The 18,673-nt window shown below is 49.5% G+C and overlaps 1 pseudogene; it reads right to left on the reverse strand.

Annotated features, from left to right (window-relative positions):
* Positions 1-1,654: 1,654 nt before the first annotated feature.
* On the reverse strand, positions 1,655-10,308 carry LOC119107362 (protein max-like; annotated as a pseudogene).
* Between the last annotated feature and the right edge of the window lie 8,365 nt (positions 10,309-18,673).

Here is an 18,673-nt window from a genome sequence, read left to right on the forward strand (position 1 = left end):
CAATCGCTGGTCGGCCAGGCCCGGGGACTGACGCACGTGACCGGGCGACCCTTCAGATGACCCGTACAAACAGCGCGGTGGAAGTCATGAAGAGCGACTGCGCAGTGTCCGCCGAACTTGGTGTGTGCGCTTTCGCATGGCCTTCAGCTTGGCTTAGCGATGAGACGATGCAGACAGGAGCCATTTTGTTAGTTTGCATAAGTGATGCATGGCTGTGACTCGTCTGTATGTTATGCTCTCTGAGGCGCGTCAAATCGCTTGAATCAGCGTGTAGCCCACCGACAGTCGTGATATTTCAGTTACAACAAATTCACAGCTTCGAGCACTTCGTCCAGTTTTATGCTGCTTTGTGCGACATGCCGCCTGTGACTGGCACGTCGGTTGGCGCGGCGTCCCGCGCGTGACGCGCACGGTTACCCGCGAGCGATCCGGCTCGGGCACATTACGTTAGTAGGTGTACTCGCGTCCAGCGCATGAAATCGTATGTTCTGTTCACATGGGTCGGTTGGTTACAATACAAGCCACAGGCACATTCGGTTCTGTACGTCGTACAGCCCGTGATCGGTATCACAGAGCTCTTGGGCAGCTGGGGCCGTTTTCTGCGTGACGGTGCGGATCACTTTCTGGCATGTCATGACGCATGTCACGCTCGCAAATGCTTGACAGAGCTGCGTCTCGTCTCAAATACGCCAGGCACTTAGCGCCATCAGGCAGGAAGGAACTTAATGCGCGCTGCGACGTTAAGACCGTTGGCGAAACGCTTTCTTGTATTAAAATAATTTTGTTCAGAATTAAGTGCCCACTTTTAGATCGCGCGCCCGGTTTTCAAAACATGCTTGAATTACCTGCATTGACGTCATTGGACACTGACCCCGACAAACGACGGTATGTCTGGTTTCATCCCCCAGGCGCACGCGTTGAGTTGGACTGACCCTATTCGACAAACGGCCAAAGCCGCTTCTCACTGGGCGAGGCCTGGCACCATGTCAGACCGCCCACCTCAGTGTGGAGCTCCTCCCAAAGGCGCGGTTCGCCGCCGTCTGCTCTGCGCCGTGTATTGACGGTGGGGAGACAGGCTTCCTCCGCCGGAGGGCACCACCGTCGCCGGGGCGGGCCCAGGCGGTACATCGACGAGTCTACCGGGACAGTCACGACAGATGGCCGGGTCGGGCCGGACGGCACTAGCACGGGGGCGTCACGTGCGCTCTACAGGTGCGGAAGCGGTGCTGGCGACGCGCGGTTTGCTGTCGGCCACGCGCCAAACGGGCCCGACCAGCGAGCGCCGTCGTACCAATCTCCTGTCATTCTCATGCCTCGCCACTCAGAGACCGGACCAGGACCGGAGCGTTTCGCGCGCGTGCCACCGCGGTGCGTTGTCAATTCCGGGCAATTTGTACTGAAAACAAGCCTGTCTACGAGCGGAGGGTCCGACTGGTCTCTGGGCGCCTCGGGCGTTATTGCGAGTGGAATTCCCTTCAGAAGGAGGCCGCCCGCGCACTCGCACCTGCGCCACTGCACGAAAGACACGGAACGCCAGACGGGCGGCGTGACCGCCACGCCGCGCGCGACGGCTCGCCGGGCGTCGTCCGAGAGCTGAGGTCAGGTCAGGCCAGGCCTGAGGGCTGGGGTTCGGCGGCCAGCGCGCCCGGCGCCGCTAGGAGCGCCGGATGCGCTTGGTCCGGGGTGCGGGTCGCGCGGTGCCGGCGGCCGGGCCAGCCGCCTCCTCATCCGAGTCCGAGTCGCCCTGCTCGTAGGGCTGCGGCAGGAACGACGGTCGCGCCAGGCTGGTGGGCAGCGTGCCCTCCTCCCGCGCTGGTCCAACGCCCGGACTGCGGAGGCGGACGGAGACGGTCAACACGGTGGTGAAGACATGGCAAGCACAGGCTGAGGGACGGGCGAAGATAGGGCCACATGGCCAGCCGAGCAAACACCACACGAACTCTCAGGAAAAAGGGAAAAACGAACTTGGAATGGCATGGAGATCCATGTCATGCCAATGACATAGACCTGGACAGGACGGAACGCTGGCGCAGTCGGGAGACACACATGGAGATCCATGACATCGCCAATGACAAGGACCTGGGACAAGGCGGAACGCACAGTCAGGACAGCCACGACCCACGCAAGAGCAAAACTTGACGTCTGCAATGTTTACATACGCCATAAGAGTGAGCAGTCGGGTTGCCAGCTGGCGAAGGATCGGCCGAGATGGGGAAGAGAAACATATATTTCAGCAGCTAACCTCGTCGCCACAGTAAGGCCGCAGTCAGATAGCCGGACAGTGCTGCCAATAGCGGCCCGCGGTTTGCCGGCGGGCCGAAGGGCACAGGGCGCGCCTGAGACCACATTCAACCGTCCCCAGACTCACTCTGCTCCTCCAGCTGGCTGTTCTGCTGCCGCAGGTCATCAATGTCCTGCAGGTGAGCAGAGTTCTTCCGCCGCATGAACTGGATGTAGTCGGACGCCTTCTTCAGAATCTGCGCTCGACTCGACTGTGTGACAACGTTCGGCACGATCAACGGCAATAGATCAAAACCGGGCAGATAAGACAGCTGATAACCAAGGCTAGCCACGGTTCTTGTAACGCAGCGGTTCTTGTAAGGTCAAACAGCCATACAGGCCATCCATGAGCTAAATGGCATCGGAGCACCCCAGCGGCCCTGAGAAACGCGCCTTTTTCCAAACGTGACAAACCAGACTTGTATTCGACTCAATTTTGTATCCGGCTCAATTTTTTATCTAGCTCCGAACGGCTCACAGATATTATGATCCCATCCAGGTCAGGACTCATAGACGTTCCACATTTTGTTGACTCAACTCAGCTCACGCCCATGGCTTGCGTTGAATCACTTGTCCCATGACTCACACAGCTTGTGAAATCAAAGATCCGACTCAGTCCTGGCTCGTTGCTTCATGACGCCAAAACCATGACTTATTCGTCTATATATGGCTGTACACATACACACATATATATATATATATATATATATATATATATATATATACAATACCAGCACACACACACACACATTATATATATTATATATATCTATCTATATAATATATATATATATATATATATAGATGATGATGATATTGATGATGATGATATGATGGATGATGATGATAGTGATTGCATGACCAACATATGATATATACAGCTGTATTGATGCAATCCCGAGGACGTCACATCCGCGGACACACAATCGCAGTATGAGGGACAAAAGGGCATACTCCACATGGCCGTTCAAGTCGTGGGTGACGTGGTCAGGTGTGGATTAATCATGTTGTGACAATTGACCACGAGAAATAGCCAATGTATTTATATACAGCGGACACAACTCATTCACTGATTTTTAGACATAGGATATAGGAGTGCCAGGGTGCCGGTACCAAGCAATATACTCTGGTTCCAGACTGAGATTCGGCAAAGCTTCAGATCTGGACAAACAATATTGTGAATGATTGCTTTGAAATTACAATAATAAACTTTGTGCCGATTTTGCGAAACGGCTTCATAATTAATGTCGCATACTGTTCATGTTAACACTCTGAAATGGACTGCTGGCTGTCTGAGGCGAGCCGTTTCTCGATGCTACCATTTAACTTTGACCAATATGGCTTTGTGACACAACATCGTGATAAAAATGATCAGTTTATGATTCAGCTCATGACACTTACGAATATTGTGATCTAGCACACGGCTCAAAGCGGCATTGTTCCCAACGAGCCAGCTCAGCTGGCGGTTTACGCCTAGACAACTGTCTCGTGAGTCCATTCACACCATTCAGCCCGCGTCGAATACTAAAATGTTTATTGTTTGGAACGTAGGAAAGTGTCCATGTTTATCTTTATATTCAGTTCGTCCAATATGATTAAATATGTCGTCAAATCTGAGTGGATTAACATGTAAAATCTATTTCTTTCAGTTACAAACGATATCAGTATTTGGGTAAGACACCACTTAATGCCTTATTCCTCGCAGTATAACCAGACGAATGGATACAGACGGATTGATATTTCGGCTCCATGCTTTTATCAAAACAAATATCCGTGGAAATATTCGTTATTGTTATTCATGACTACTGGTACTCGTTTTGATAAAGGTATATAGCCGAAATATGAGTAGATCTACCTCTCCATCTTGCTGGTTATTCTACGATGAATAAGGCTATCAGTACCATCTCATCTATACGCATAATTTCCCGTATGCACACATACAAACTCATGAAATGTGTTCATACGATACCAGTTGTTCAAGCAGTTTATACCAGTTCAGAAAAAGGAGTCACGTGGTCCCAGACTCAAACGGCACCGTGACCCCCTGACGGCCCATTGACCTTTACACAGCACCCTTCCTGAACAGCCTTCCTCTAACACGACGATGCCGTGGGAGCTCAGGCACCCGAAGTGGCACAGCGATAAGGGAAGTACCGCAACAGGACCGGAAACCGAAGACAAGCTTCCAAAAATGACATCTGTTGGGGCTATAGGATGAGCTTGTCTGAAATCCCTACTGAAAGTTGGGTTGTTCAATGCAAAATACAGCCGGAAACGTCGTTAGTAGGTGCGATCTACCTACACATATCCTGCTCAGGCCAAATGGTACGTGATAAGCACACAGATTACGACCAAGCATCAAACGTGCTGCTATCTTCGTCAGAATCGGCACCCAGAGCGCACTGTCCCGTGCTCTATACACAACAGCGGGAACACACGGGACATGATGCAAGCTCCCGTCCCGAGTTCGTGGTGGCCGAGGTGGCGAGATCACGCCACGTGAAGGGGGCGGGGAGGGGGGAGGGGGGGGGGGGGGAGCGCTCACCTTCTCGCCCTGCAGCGCCGGCACGGTATCGCGCAGACCGCAGAAGCTATCCTTGATGTGGTCTCGTCGCTTTCCGCTCCAGAGCGTTGTGGTGCGCCCTCTTCTCCGCCTGCGAACCGAACTGCGGGACAGGAACGCACCCGGTCAGCGTAGCACGGAGGTCAAAAGGGGGGGGGGGGGGCAGGGGTAGGGGCTCGATCACTGGCTGTATTTTCAGTTTTACTTGGCTTTCAATATCATCAGCCTCTGTTACATTCATCTGACTGCCGCGGCGGTCAGAGTGTTGCAACATACTGAAATTGATAGGCGAACGCCAGTCAGTAGGTCACAGTGGCTGTGCTGGTCGTGACTGCCAGCCACGTGCAGCGCACCTGACACTCGTCCATGCTGACAACGCATGTGCAGCTGCATGTGCATGAGCGCCCGGAGCGAGACAATGATATCATGGTCGACGTCATGACCGGAGATCCCACGTGATATTTCGTGAATGTGAATACACGGCGCGGCACCACCAAAAAAACGTCCGGCCGAATCCCCGAGCTTAGGACATGCTGCTGCGCCCTTTATCGACCAAGTGGTGGTCCGGGGCACGAAGGGCACTGCCACACAAAGTCCAGCTAGCGGGGATACTAGTGCAAGCATATAAAACACGGGCGCAATCACACATAGTGTGGGTCTGCAGTCTGCCTCGGGTCTTGCACGCGCTGGCAGCTGTGTCCCACCTGCATCTGGTTCTTCTGGCCGGAGGAGCCGTCTCCATAGCCACTCTCCAGGTCCAGGTCGTCATCCCCGTCGTCCTGGCGCGCAGACGGCGGTCAGTAATGAACGAGACACGCGGTCCAACAGATGTGCTGCAAGGGCCTACCCGACAAAACGAGACGGAAAAACGGAGGCTGGGACACAGGACTGCTAATAGTATATGGATACTGGATCCCCATACAATTACTTTGAGCAAGCCTCGGACTTGACTCGGGGAAGAGTTGGAAACAATCCAAGAATGAACCAAGTTTTCTATTTCTCCACATTGAATTAATTGAGCAAGCTATTTCCATCAGTTGGTGTAAGAACTGAGTTAACCCTGTCATCAGTAAGTGAGTTAGATACATCAAATGAACCACAGTAATAGATAGCTACACTGTTATCAAAAAGCATGACTGTTTGGGCCTTTGTGAAGTCAATAGGACATCTTATAGACAAATCTCCCATCTCAATGTGATGGGACTCGACTCCAACTGAGTCTTTTCCAGAACAAGTTATATGCCAATGAGTGGAAATAAAAAATTCACCTACTTAAGTGAATGGCAAACACAAGTTGACCTTTGTTTGGATCAAACATAGTCTAGGGCATAACAGGACAATAGGCAATCAAAATATAATTATTTGGGTTATTTTGTGACCCATTCAGCTCCTCCTCACTTTTAGCACAGCAATATATTGAGCAGACTGTGGCACCAGATGAAGGGAATAACAGAACACCACCAGTCAGACTCGAACCCAGGTTTTGGACACTGCATCGCAGAAGGGCCGGACAGTTGAAGCACCTCTAAACTCAAATACTGTAAGTCATGAGTGCCCTCTATCCACTACACTATGTTGTTGTCTTTAAAAACACACAAAGTTCCTAAAACAGAAGGGCGCTTCCTACATTCAGGATTGGGGCAGTAAACATACAATGCCAGGGAACTTGTAGTCTTCCATGGATGGTTGATTCTTCTACTGCACTTTCATCAAAACAAACATTCAGAGAAGTTCATCAACAATCAGAATAAATAGCATACCTCTGGAGGCAACAAAAGGGCTTTGACAACAGACTTCAGTGAAACACATCTCCCATAACTGAGCAAAAGATGGGCCATATCATTGTTTGAGCATGAATCCGCTAATTGTATTATAACATCATCATTTTAAGTGAAACATGGTTGGGAAAAACAAGGCCCTGACCTTTCAATGTCTATGAACAGGAATGAAACAGAGCACCACTGTTGCAACAAAGTCAATCAGAAGGCCTTCAACTCCAAACTTATTGCATTGCAACCAAACTTACCACAATAAAGCACATATATCCCACAATGCCTAGACACATGTAATCCATTTGAATTCACATCCATTAATGCTTGCCAGAAGTTCACAAAATATGCCAGATGGTGTGGAATGTGCCATAAATGAAAGGCAGGATGCAACCTTGGTGAGGAGAGTTAATTCCATTTGAGTTTGCCACTTATCAAAAAAATATAAAATAGGAAAGTTAACTTACTCCACTGTCAATATCATTGTATCCATCTTCATCACTCATGATTGTCTGAAAAAGAATAAGCATTAGAAACAGGACCACTCATTTCTGGCTTGGCCAGAGTACATATCACTATTTTTGTCACTTGTGATTGAGAAAGAATGAGCATTAGAGACAGCAGTAACCATTTCCAATATGGCAAGAACACATATCATGGGATTCAGATTACAGATTAAGGCCAACCTCATGAGTAATGATTTTAAGATCCTGGGATTAAGATTAAGAGATTAAGACCAACCCCAAGACCAATCATCTACCTTTACAAAATATATCCTTTGTAGAGCTATCCCACCATAGGACTGACATCCTTGAAGACTGATAACCTGTCACAATGACCTACAAAGTTGCCAAATAATGTAAAAAAACAGTATCAATCACTATAGAGATCACCTAACTGCTCACATAAACCATTTAGATAAAAGGATAAAGACCTTAAGCAAAAGTGCAACAATGTACTAAAGCTGTCCATGGTTCACTATTTCTACATGGTACACTAAGTATGGTTCTTGAGCACATCATATAAAAGCTAATTGAAATAAACCAATTGAAACATGTTCAAATGTTGATATTTCAGCTATGCATTTATGCAGAGGAGCATTTGTATCCCTAAAGTACTCAAAATCAATTTTGCTTCCATGAAGAACTTATCTACCATATATTTAATACTACAAAGGGATGTTCTACATGTGAAGATATTAAAGCAAGTAGCAGACATGCAAAATAAGCTTGCTTTTAAGTGTAAAAGACTGCTCTAGACAACACGATTTTGCAGCTTAGTAAATATGCTCCTTGATGCATCACTGTTTGATCACACCATCATACCTAGCACATCAATTGATAGCCAACTGATAAGTGTTATGTCTGAAAGCTAGGCTTATGAATGTAAGAAAAAAACTCAACATTTTTATTTTTCATGGACTTGACTGCCACAAAGTCAATCACAAGGCACAATTTTAATCATGTTTGAGTGCCGTAGATGTCTGGGTTAACTTGAAAGTTTTTCCAACAAAGCCTGCACATGTTCTTGGGTGTGGCTCAGAAACTAGAATAGTTTAGGAGTTAGAAAGGGCAGGTTATGAGCTACACCAAATTATCTTCAACATGATTATTTCAATTCAAAACCCACACAAATGAGAAACACTCTTTAAATGAGCTAGCAATGTTACTGAATTGGCCAGCTTGTTTCATGCATTTAGCCCTTCTTTGTCTAAGAAATGTCACAATCCAGTGTTCAACTAGTCTAAGGGCTGCTAAGAGTAAGCAGCTGCTAGGAGCAAGGCACTCTGGATGCTCAGACTTGTGAATGGGAATGTCCATTACAAGAGCAGGAATGTTGTTAAAATCTGTACTTAGCTTATCTCAGACCATACCTGGAGTATTGCATACAGGCTTGGTCCCCATGTTTCCAAAAAGATTACATAGACTGGAAAAGTACAGCAAAAAAGCAGCTTGGATGACAAGTGGGATTGGTGCTGTAGGATATCAGGATGGGCTTATGGCCTAGGATATGTATTCACCAAAACATAATAGAATTAGAGGGAATCTGAGAGAAGTATACAAGATTATGAAGGGGGCAGACAAGGCAGATCTACATGGAGCAATGAAAATGGGGCAGAGACATAGAGGAAACCAGTCTCTTTAGTATAAGGTAGGAGTAGAACTATGAAAAGGCATGTCATTCAGACAAAGAGTAGTGAACCATTGGAATGGACTGGCAAATAAAACTGCAACAAGTCCATCTCTGGCAAGATCCAAACACCATTTGGATAAGTGTGAATGGTCTGAAGATCTCATTTATAGCTAAATTTATGCAGGTCATGTGATAACTTTTGCAGATGTGCATGGAACCTCAGGAAGACCAACTTTAATAGGCCCTGGTGGTCCTTGGTTGGTCAGATATAGTCTTGTCTTCAAGTCTAGAAGTATGATTTAGTTTCTTCAACTGTACACTTTATTTCCTTCACCTTTATTATTATGTTCTATATCGCACTGCTTCAGTCAAAGCCATCAACAATTTTTACCAGAAAACAAAACCAAAATATCTTTGAATATATCTTTGCCTGCCCAAAGGCGGAATCCCCCGCACCAATTGCCAAGTACATTACAAAACAGTGGGACAGAAGCCAGGCTAAAATTTGCCACTTTCCACAAATAAGCCAATCAAGGTAGCATGCTAACTATATCACTGTTCCCATGGGTTTCGTCAAAACAATATTGTTTATCGTTACTGCAAAGGAACGCACACAGTGGAGCTTCAAAAATTTGCACTGATGCAAGGAAGCAAATCATAGCAATTGGTCCATTATAGCATGAAAACCAAGTATGGTTTGATGCTGTATGATACATATGTAGCTCTGATCTCATTATGAAAGTATAGTGGTGTGAGTAATAGTTGCATTACAAGACCCTGATTAGGCTGAGATGGGGATTGCATGGCCAAAACATGTCCAGATGAAGCTCCACTCTTATCATCTAAGTGAAAACATCTTTCAGAACATTTTGCCTGAAACTACCTTAATATTATAATTTCCTAAAATTATCTCACCAAGCACTAAAATTGGCAATGACTGTTCCCAGGTGCTGAGCAATCTGATTTAGGACATACATGTAATTGTTTTTGCTGATTTCTCTACTGCACAAAAAGTTCAGTGTCAGTTGTTCATACCAGGCGGTCTGGTGAGAAGGTAACATGCTCTCAGAAAACTGGTGGGATAATACTTCACATAAAGAAAGCCATAAATATAGTTACATTGTCCTTGACAGGTTTAGCCTGCAGGCAGCAACAGGGTGCACCCTAAGTTATGTGACATCAGAGAGCAGGATGTAGTGTCAAGCAGAGCAGCATGTTAAACTTCATCATCAGGTGGAACGGGCTAGCCTTACAAAATATGCGCTGCCTGGCATAAGCTCTGATCCCAGTTCATCCCCTCTAAAGATTGGATAAAATATTTTTTTACAATCAACATACCAATTCTAGAGAAGCTTTTTCCAGTAATGGTTGATCTTTCACTTTGCTTAAATGACGTAACAGTCAAACACAGCGATTTGATCGGGCTGGGTGTTCGCGTATGTGGCAGGCGCACATCACTGCACTAGTTCCATGCACCAGACCGCAGATTGGGTACATTAGCAGCTCAAGCACAGCATAGCAAGGCGCCACACATAAGAACAATTTTACCAGTACCTTATTCAGTCGGAGGTCAACGACTGGCCAGATAAATAACAACACAAAAACCCCTTCAGGGACCAACACCAAACGACGCAACACCAGCAACCAGTCGCACCATCATACGAAGGGTAATACAAGAAGTAGACAAATGCAGAAAGCCTTGAGACTTGAGCTGGCGCACTAGTATACTTATACCGGTAGATACAAAAATGACACTACTGGTAGACATATGCCGCAAGCCTACCAGTTTAGACAAGTTTTCTTACTGCGCCCGCGGCAACGACCGCTGTAAAGAGAAAAATGGCACGCATATTTATATTGATATTTATTAAATACAAAAATACAAAACAAAAGTGGTACGCGTGAAGAAGTAGGTGGTGTCCACACAAGCAAAACGGAGTAGAACTAGACTTAGTTAGGGAGTCGCAAAACAAAAAAGCTCATTGGCATCGAAAAACATGTTCAAGACAATGCATCAGCTTCTGGCTCGGCCGCGAAAAATTTCATCATTTGTGGGACCATCATCAGAGGCTTGGCTGGCTCTCCGCTGCAAATCTAGGCAGGAATCACACCATCCCATTCACCCACAAGACCCTCCATTCGAGCGAGCTTGGCGCACCTGCTCGTAAGCTCAGAGATGTGGGTGGAGTGCACGGCCGACCCACGCGAGAGGACAGTTTTATGTTTATACGTCGTTCGCGTACTGAGACGGGAAAATGCCGTTCTTTTATTCGGGAACTTAAGATACATAAAGAACTCCCGGACTACCTTCGACTTTTCCTGATTGTCTCTTGCCCAAAGCACTTAAAGAGGCATCTCGTGGGACATCTGAGGATGCCATGACCTGTTTGTACGACGAAGTCGTGAGTGGTGTACAGAAGCGCAGACAGAGGGGGCACAGGGAGCACATGCCCCTCCCCTCCCCCTCCTAGGTCCCGTAGGCCCCTCGGAACCCACCATTAAGGGCCCGACTTCAGGGCCCGAAAGGCCAGCTGGAGGCTTCATTCGGTCGTGCGACCCGCAGGGCCGGGTACTCCAATGCCAGCCAGAGGGCACTTCGCGCTGATCAGGGCCTGTTGAGTCGACGAGGGCCTATATTTCGGTCAGACACCACCAGTAATGCACAGTCGGCTTCGTGGCGACATGGGCCAAAGGGCCCATTTCCCACGCAACGACAACGCTGGAGCTAGCAATTTACATTGTTCGGGGCCCCACAGTGCCTAACGGGGGCCCTGCGTTATCAAGAGGTCCCGAGTTGGCCAGAGGCAGTGTTCGGGGAGGCCCAAAGAGCCTGTAGGGTCCACCGGGTCCGATGATCAAGGGCGCGATTGGAGGGTCCAAGAGCATAAAGCGCTGGTCGGGGTTCTCCAGGGGCCCCGGCTTGCGAAGACGGACCCTCAAACAACGGTCAGCGGGCCCTTTGCGTCGATCGAGGAACCCCTGAGTCGAAATGGGCCCAAATATCGGTCAGGAACCACCGCACTATACGGTCGGCTCCTCGTCGGCATCGGCCTGAGGGGCCACTTCCCATGCAGCTATAAAGCCGGAGCTAGTGATTTACACCGGTCCGGGCTCGTATTTGTCAGGGGCTCACAGCACCTAACAAAGGGTCCTGTGCTCGCAAGGGTCCCGAGCCGACCAAGGGAACCGCAAGATAAAGCCCGAAGAGGGGCCCGGGCGGTCCGCCGGAAAAGAGGATCAAAGGTCCGGTTGGAGGGCACAATGGCCCGGAGGGCTGGCTGTAGGCCTCATAAAGAACGTGACCCGTGGAGTCGTGACCTGAAATGTCAGTCAGAACTCCTCTCGCATCGTTTGAGGAGTCTAAGTCGGGCAGAGGCCACGAACACCAAACAGTCGGCACCATGTCTGTCTGAGCCCTTGAGACCCATTTCCCAAGCAGGAGCAAGGCCTGGGTTGGCGATGTTCGGAGTCCTTGACGCAATGGAGGGCTCCTGTGCCAGTTAAGGGCCACAGAGCCGAACAGGTGTTCCGTGGCAGCAGGTGGCGGTGTTTGAACAGGGAAACAGGGGTTCCGAATCGGAGCGGTGTTTGAGATGCCCGAATGTCAATAAGATGATCTCTTGCACTGATGGGGACCTCTGAGACAGATCGTCCCTCTATTTCGGCCGTAGATCACGAACAACGCACAGTCGGCTCCGTGTTGGTCTGAGCTCTGGGGGCCCATTTTCCATGCGGACATAAGGCCGGGCCCCCGCTTTACATTGGTCGGGCTCCCGTACCATTCAGGGGTCCACAGCGTCTAACATGGCATCTGTGTCGACAATGGGCCTCGAATCGGTCAGGGGAAGATTTGCTTAATGGGGACGGGGAAGGGGGCCGGTTGGCAGAGGGCCTCTTGCGTTGGTCGGGGCCCTCTGACAACTGAAGGAAACGTAAGAACTTATGATGAGGGCTCACAATGGGGTAATCGAAGAGTCCTGCGCCAGTCGGGCACCCCGTTACTGAACGGTGGGCCCTCCATCCCTATTCCAGCGTGGGCCTGTTAAGCCCAACTGGAATCTGTGTGCCAGTTATTCGACCACCCGCGGCGAGCAGGGATGTTGTGTTAATGACGGCTCACGCGTTGATCCGGGGTCTACTGCGGGGGTCTGAAGGCCTCCTGCGTCAAGGAGCGGACCAAATTGATGTGATGTATCTCTCTAAGGGCCTCCGGATCGACCAGGGTATGCCGCCCCGTGTCGCCAGAATGACAGCCGGTAAATACACCGCGGTGGGACAGAATGGCACCTCGGCCCTTGACCGAGAAAAGCAATGTGCCCCGTGGCGTTGAACACAAGTGGTCCCTTTAACGGAAATAAAGGGTCTCATCAGCGTTGAGTGGAGTGGGCCGAAATGAGCTTACAACACACAAGGCCATTCCATGTTTCCCTGAGAACGTTCATTATTCTGCAGAATCAACTGGTGAAACAAAGATCTTCAAAAGGTTTGAGCCTGTGCGCCGTGTGTCGATAGTGGAGGGACTAACGCACATGCGTTAACCACAGCGCGTCTGGGCAGACAGAGGTACAGGGCTCGATTTCCTGCGTTGCCCGCCCTCCCCGTCAGGGTGAGAGGCTGGCGATGCCGTAAGGCGTACCCGACAGCTGCGTACGTCAGAAGGCCTCAGTGACACGTCCGTTACCTCAGGGAGCAAGGATAGCGATAACTCGGGGCGCTGTTTTCGTAAAACCGAATGGCGTTGACCGCCGCAAGTAACGCCGGGGGACGGGCGCCGAGCGCGCAGCGATGGCCATCGTAAAATAATGTTTCTGGATGTCTTCAAAAATTAATCGCACAGGCCAAAGATTTCACTGGGCAAATATTTTTTTGCAACTGTGAGGTTGCTGTTTGGACGGATTGACAGCTACAGCAACGCGGAAAATAGAGATTTTACTTATAATCTTCCAGTTCTACCACCAGATTCCAGCACCACTTCGCGGTGCTGTAACGACCAATACCCCATTGTCATCAATCTAAGAACCGCCACAGGTGAAATGTATGCACGTAATATATCTAAATGTACTATTTGGTGTCCCAAAACGTTTAAAGGTACTTCTTTCAGATGCGTCACTATTTTCCTCCACCTGTTGGCCACGGCCTAGAGTAAGCAGTGCGGCTGACGCTACGCGGCTTTAAGAGACCGCAACGCCTGGCGTCGAGTTGGTTGTTGCTAAGATACGCGAACGCGCAAGCTCAACATTGCGTTACAGAATTTATTCCACTCATCGGTTTTGACCGAATGTGGAACATCTCCGGATAAGCATGGATTGGCCGTGTTAATGCAAACTGTTCACACCTTTTGATCTTCAAGCTACATTCGCGGAATCCTTGTTATCTCTGTACAACCCAGATCAGAATACTAAAACAGTTTATGAGTTCTATCGGTTTAAAAAGAGTACACTAGACCGCTGTTAAGTGAAAAGCGTCTGCGATTTATTTCATGCAATCATTTAACGTGTGATTTTGTCAGTTTATTTACTATAACCCTTATGGAAAATTGACCTCACGGTGGCGCCTGGCTTATATTCCAGGTAAAGAATGTACAAATTGCTAGATATGTATATATCCTGTGTTTTGGGGGGCCTTTCCTGTCATGGGGTCCTTCACAAATGCAAAAGGCTCATGCATGTGGTTCACCCCCTCCCGAACTTCGAGAAGTGGCGGGCTAAATCCGCGAAGAAACCTGTCTAGTGTTGTGATCTGGTGGTAATTCGGATTATTCCTGACTTTCAGCTCACATGCACCAACTATGTTTGTAAAACTACACCCATATCGTCTGTGCAGGTTGGTTTTTGTTGAGTCACTTAGGAGCCACTACATGCGCTTTTGTCCCTACTCTCTTCCCTGATTCTCCCCATTATTGACTGCAATAAGCAAGAACGCCTGTTATGTCAAACTCCAAGAACTTAGTTTGGGGAGATCCGGTGGTGGTAGTCTGACCAGAGCCGTACACTCGCAAGTGCCTTAAGTATGCCTCTGCGCAATTCGCTCACCTCACCCAGCATCGTCGCTTTCTGATCTCCGTGCTGACTTTCAGAAATCTTGAGACTACGGTGCCACTGGTGTTTCACTGTTGGCCCATGGCCAACCATGGCCTTGGCCCTGTTGTGTTGTGTTGTTCATGTTGCACCATGACCTTGGCTCATGGTTGCCATCCCGTCGCGCACCGCTGCAACGTACGACGTTTATGTTTGGTATTTCGCGGACCTAGCAGGCCGGCGAGAAATCTTCTCGTATTTGGATGCATTGCAGAAGGTTTTCTCCACCAGCGGCGCTTGCATTTGTACCGAAATAAATACGCGGTGCACCGTAGACTGCTACCATATTGCAACTGGACAAACTTTCGTTTTCTGCTTCAGCCTACCTGCTTTAAAGACAGAATGAATGGAAGTTCTCCCAAGTCGCTGGGCCGATGGCCAGACTGTTTGATATATTTGATTCAGCAGACACATTCCTGTTGGGTAACTAGCAGTCACGAGGCAGCCGGCCGCAGCCGCGGGGACTCCTGTCACAAGGCCGCATTCTCATCGGTCGCCGCCATGGAGCCGCCAGCTGCAGCGGCTACCGTCGTTCGCTCCAGCTGGGCGGCTAGTCCAGGCGTCGGCAAGAGCCTGGCCGGCCACACGCAAAGTCCAGTGAGTCCCACGCAGGGCACCAGCACAGGAACTGAAACAAGCACGCGTCATGTGGTGTTAGACTGAGAAGAGTTAAGGACTGTGTACTTGAAATTCAATTAAGCCCGCCTCTCCTTCCACCCGATGTTGTCACGTCGAGAAAAAGCTGAGTCATTCACGTTCCCATTGCATTGAAACTCGCAGAGCGCCGGTTCACTCTCACCTACTGGTGCCGTTACATCTCCACCCCACCGCATGGCAAAGCATGAGCGCAGCCATGCACGTTTTCCAGTTTTATTCTGCAAGGCAAACCATTCATGACAAAAAAACAAGGAACAGCGCAATATCCGAAGCGGACAGTCCAGCTGCCACAAAACCCAGCCCGCCCTTGCAAAATACTCCCCCTGGGTGGCTCCGACGACTTCCCGCCGCAAAAAGAGGACGTGACCCGTCTCCCTGCCGCCAGCGCCTGGCACCGCTCGCATCCTTAGGTGGGCATGGACCGTCGTGAGGCTGCGGGAGTAAGATTATGGCCGTGCGGCCGAATATCACTGCCCTCGTATGGTGACTCCGCTAGTGTTAATAGGCATGTAATGCTCAATGGGTGATGCACGCGTATCACAGTTTGCGTAACTTTCTGAGTCGGTTTATAGTTTCGGTTTGTACCGTGACAACCATTTCACCTCCGAATAGGTCATACCAGATTCAAACCCTTTCGCCCACTGACTGGCGCCCCAGCCGAGCGCCTTGCGTTGGAAGACGGGCAGGCTAAAATTTCATTAGGTTTTGAGGCGGTGGACCATGTGTAACAAGAGATCATGCCCTAGGCCGGTGTTAACGTAGGGAAACGGTCACGGCTCAGGGGCGATGAGTTAGCCCGTGGACGGGGTGGGGAGGGATGCGGTGGCGCCGGCGAGTCGCACGCCGATCGTGTTGCGGGTGGCTTGGAAGGAGTATACGAGGTGCTGCTCGGGGCGCGTAGAGAGAGTCTCCCTGTCGGCGTTGCGTGCGGTAGTTCGCCGTTGTGTGTGGGGTGGTCCAGCCGAGATGTGATCTCCGAATACAGGTTTCTCGGGAGCTATGTGCCTAACTTCGACAAACGTGCTCAAACAGAAAGTCAATGGAATCAGACTTACATAAATATTAACGAGAAGGCCCAGTGGGGGGTAAGGTTGGGGTCGGGTCAAAGGCCTGGAGATCTTCGTTACGTTACTGTCTACAGGGATCGGGCCAACTGAAGCGTGTTTCATCTCAGAACGTTATGTGCCCTCTGGCTGCATGAGGATGCTGGGTTACTGACACGTTCATGCCATGATGGAGGTCAAGCCAATATCGTGTGATGCCAGCGTAATAATTTGGTTTAGTCATGCGACCTATACTCCGGAATATGTTTCGCGTCTATCTGCCCGCGTCGTGCATATTAACCATGGGCAGAATGTAGAAATTGACTTTGAAGTTCCAAACTTGTCACCATCCAGGCTCTGGGACACCGGCTCGGCGACGTAATGCAGTGCAGACATGACGCGTAATAAATGATACTTCTGGTTGCCTCTGCGCTGGCCATGGTTGTCACAACAAGCCAGTTTGACGTGGAGAATTTGAAACTTTGTGAGATACGAGAATGCTGTATGCTATTTTCACCTCACTTGAGAATGATATCTTTATCGTTATATCTCGAAACCACATCGCGCACGTAATGTTGTGTTTTGTTTACGTTGACAGTGCGATGAATCCAGAACCGCTACTTCGACGAGTGCACCATTGCCTTGGTCGCTTTCTGAGTCCTGCGACAGAAATGACGTGCCAGGACAATGTGGCTTTGGGACAGCTTTATTTGTGCATAAAATGAAATGCGGTGCAGGTATACTGCATACCCTGGCGTCATATGTTGCCATGAATGACGTTCGTCTTTTTGTCTATGTGTAGACTTCTCCTTTACCTAACGTGTCGTAACAGGCGAATTCTTTCTGTGTGCGGGGTCCGCGCAAAGCCTCCACTCCCCACAGTGAAGCAGCACTTTGCCCGGCACTCGTTTCAAAACACCGTCCGTCTTGCGAGCGCGCACGTGGATCAGCAGGACGGATTTCGAGGAGAATCCGTACAGGGTCCGATTGAGGGTCACAGCCTCTGGTAGCGGGCATGAGGTCGGAATACCCTGGTGAGTTTTAACCTCACCAGCTGCGGAGCGCACGATTCCATTGTTTCGACCAATACGACTTGAACAGGTCAACATTTGACTGGCCTGTTTATTGCAAATCAGACACAGTGGCCTAGGTAAATTGAACAGCACGTGCCTGGGCCTCAGCCTCGAGCTCTAGCCATTTTCTCGTTGCCCCACATAAGACCAGGAGAGATCCTGGCGGTTGCAGCAGCGACGTTGGCGTCCAGTTCCTCTGTGGCGTGCGCCCCCACACTGACCGTTGTGTTGCATGTGCACCGACGATTCTGCATAGTTGGCCGGGCTGCCGTATTAGTGCCGACGGCTCGGAAGAAAACATAGTGCGACGATATTTCCCAATAATAAGTGCATGCCTGCATGTAGATCTGCGTGCCTATGCGATGCTTGGTCGGTACAGCCTTTGCATTTTTCGGAATGAAGTGTTTGGCACGCGGTGCCGTCTATATAATCTTTGTAGCGCCATCTGTATTTTACCTCTGGTGGCGCAATCGATATATCATTCCTCCTGCATCACCATCGAAATTGTCGTCCCTCCTGTAGCGCCATCGATAAATCATCATGCCTGTAGCGCCAACAGTATATCATCCCTTGGAGAGCCGCCCATATATTATCTCTTGGAGCATCGTCTGCAGATCACCTCTTGCGCAGCGCAATCTATATTTCTGGCGATAGAACGCATCAAATGTTTTTACGTGCGCTTCTCGCGCGAAATCCTGATAGCCACGGCTGGATGATAAATTACGAAGGTTCACAAATCAATGCAAACAGTGTATGTACGCGAGACCGACCGACACTGGTCGCCAATAATGGAAATATGGTGAGCGACAAATTAGCGATACGAGTCAGTGCGCCCAAATACTTGATCTGGAGCTCGACGCTTCAGAGCTAGTCATTGGTACTCGATATCTGGAGACCACGGACGGTTCGAGGGTACCCATGGCCGATATTGGCGGTGCCTTTGAGTTGTACTCTTATAGTATGTGCTGGTGTGTGTGTTCCGGTGCTGGCAGAGGCATGAAGAGCGCACCGACCATGACGTTGGCTGTCGCGTTTCATGGTCGTCAGGTAGAAGCCTATCATGGCCGCTGTTTGTGTC

This window comes from Pollicipes pollicipes, unplaced genomic scaffold (genome assembly GCF_011947565.3).
Source record: "Pollicipes pollicipes isolate AB1234 unplaced genomic scaffold, Ppol_2.1 Scaffold_2555;HRSCAF=2994_pilon_pilon_pilon, whole genome shotgun sequence".
NCBI classification, from domain to species: domain Eukaryota; kingdom Metazoa; phylum Arthropoda; class Thecostraca; order Pollicipedomorpha; family Pollicipedidae; genus Pollicipes; species Pollicipes pollicipes.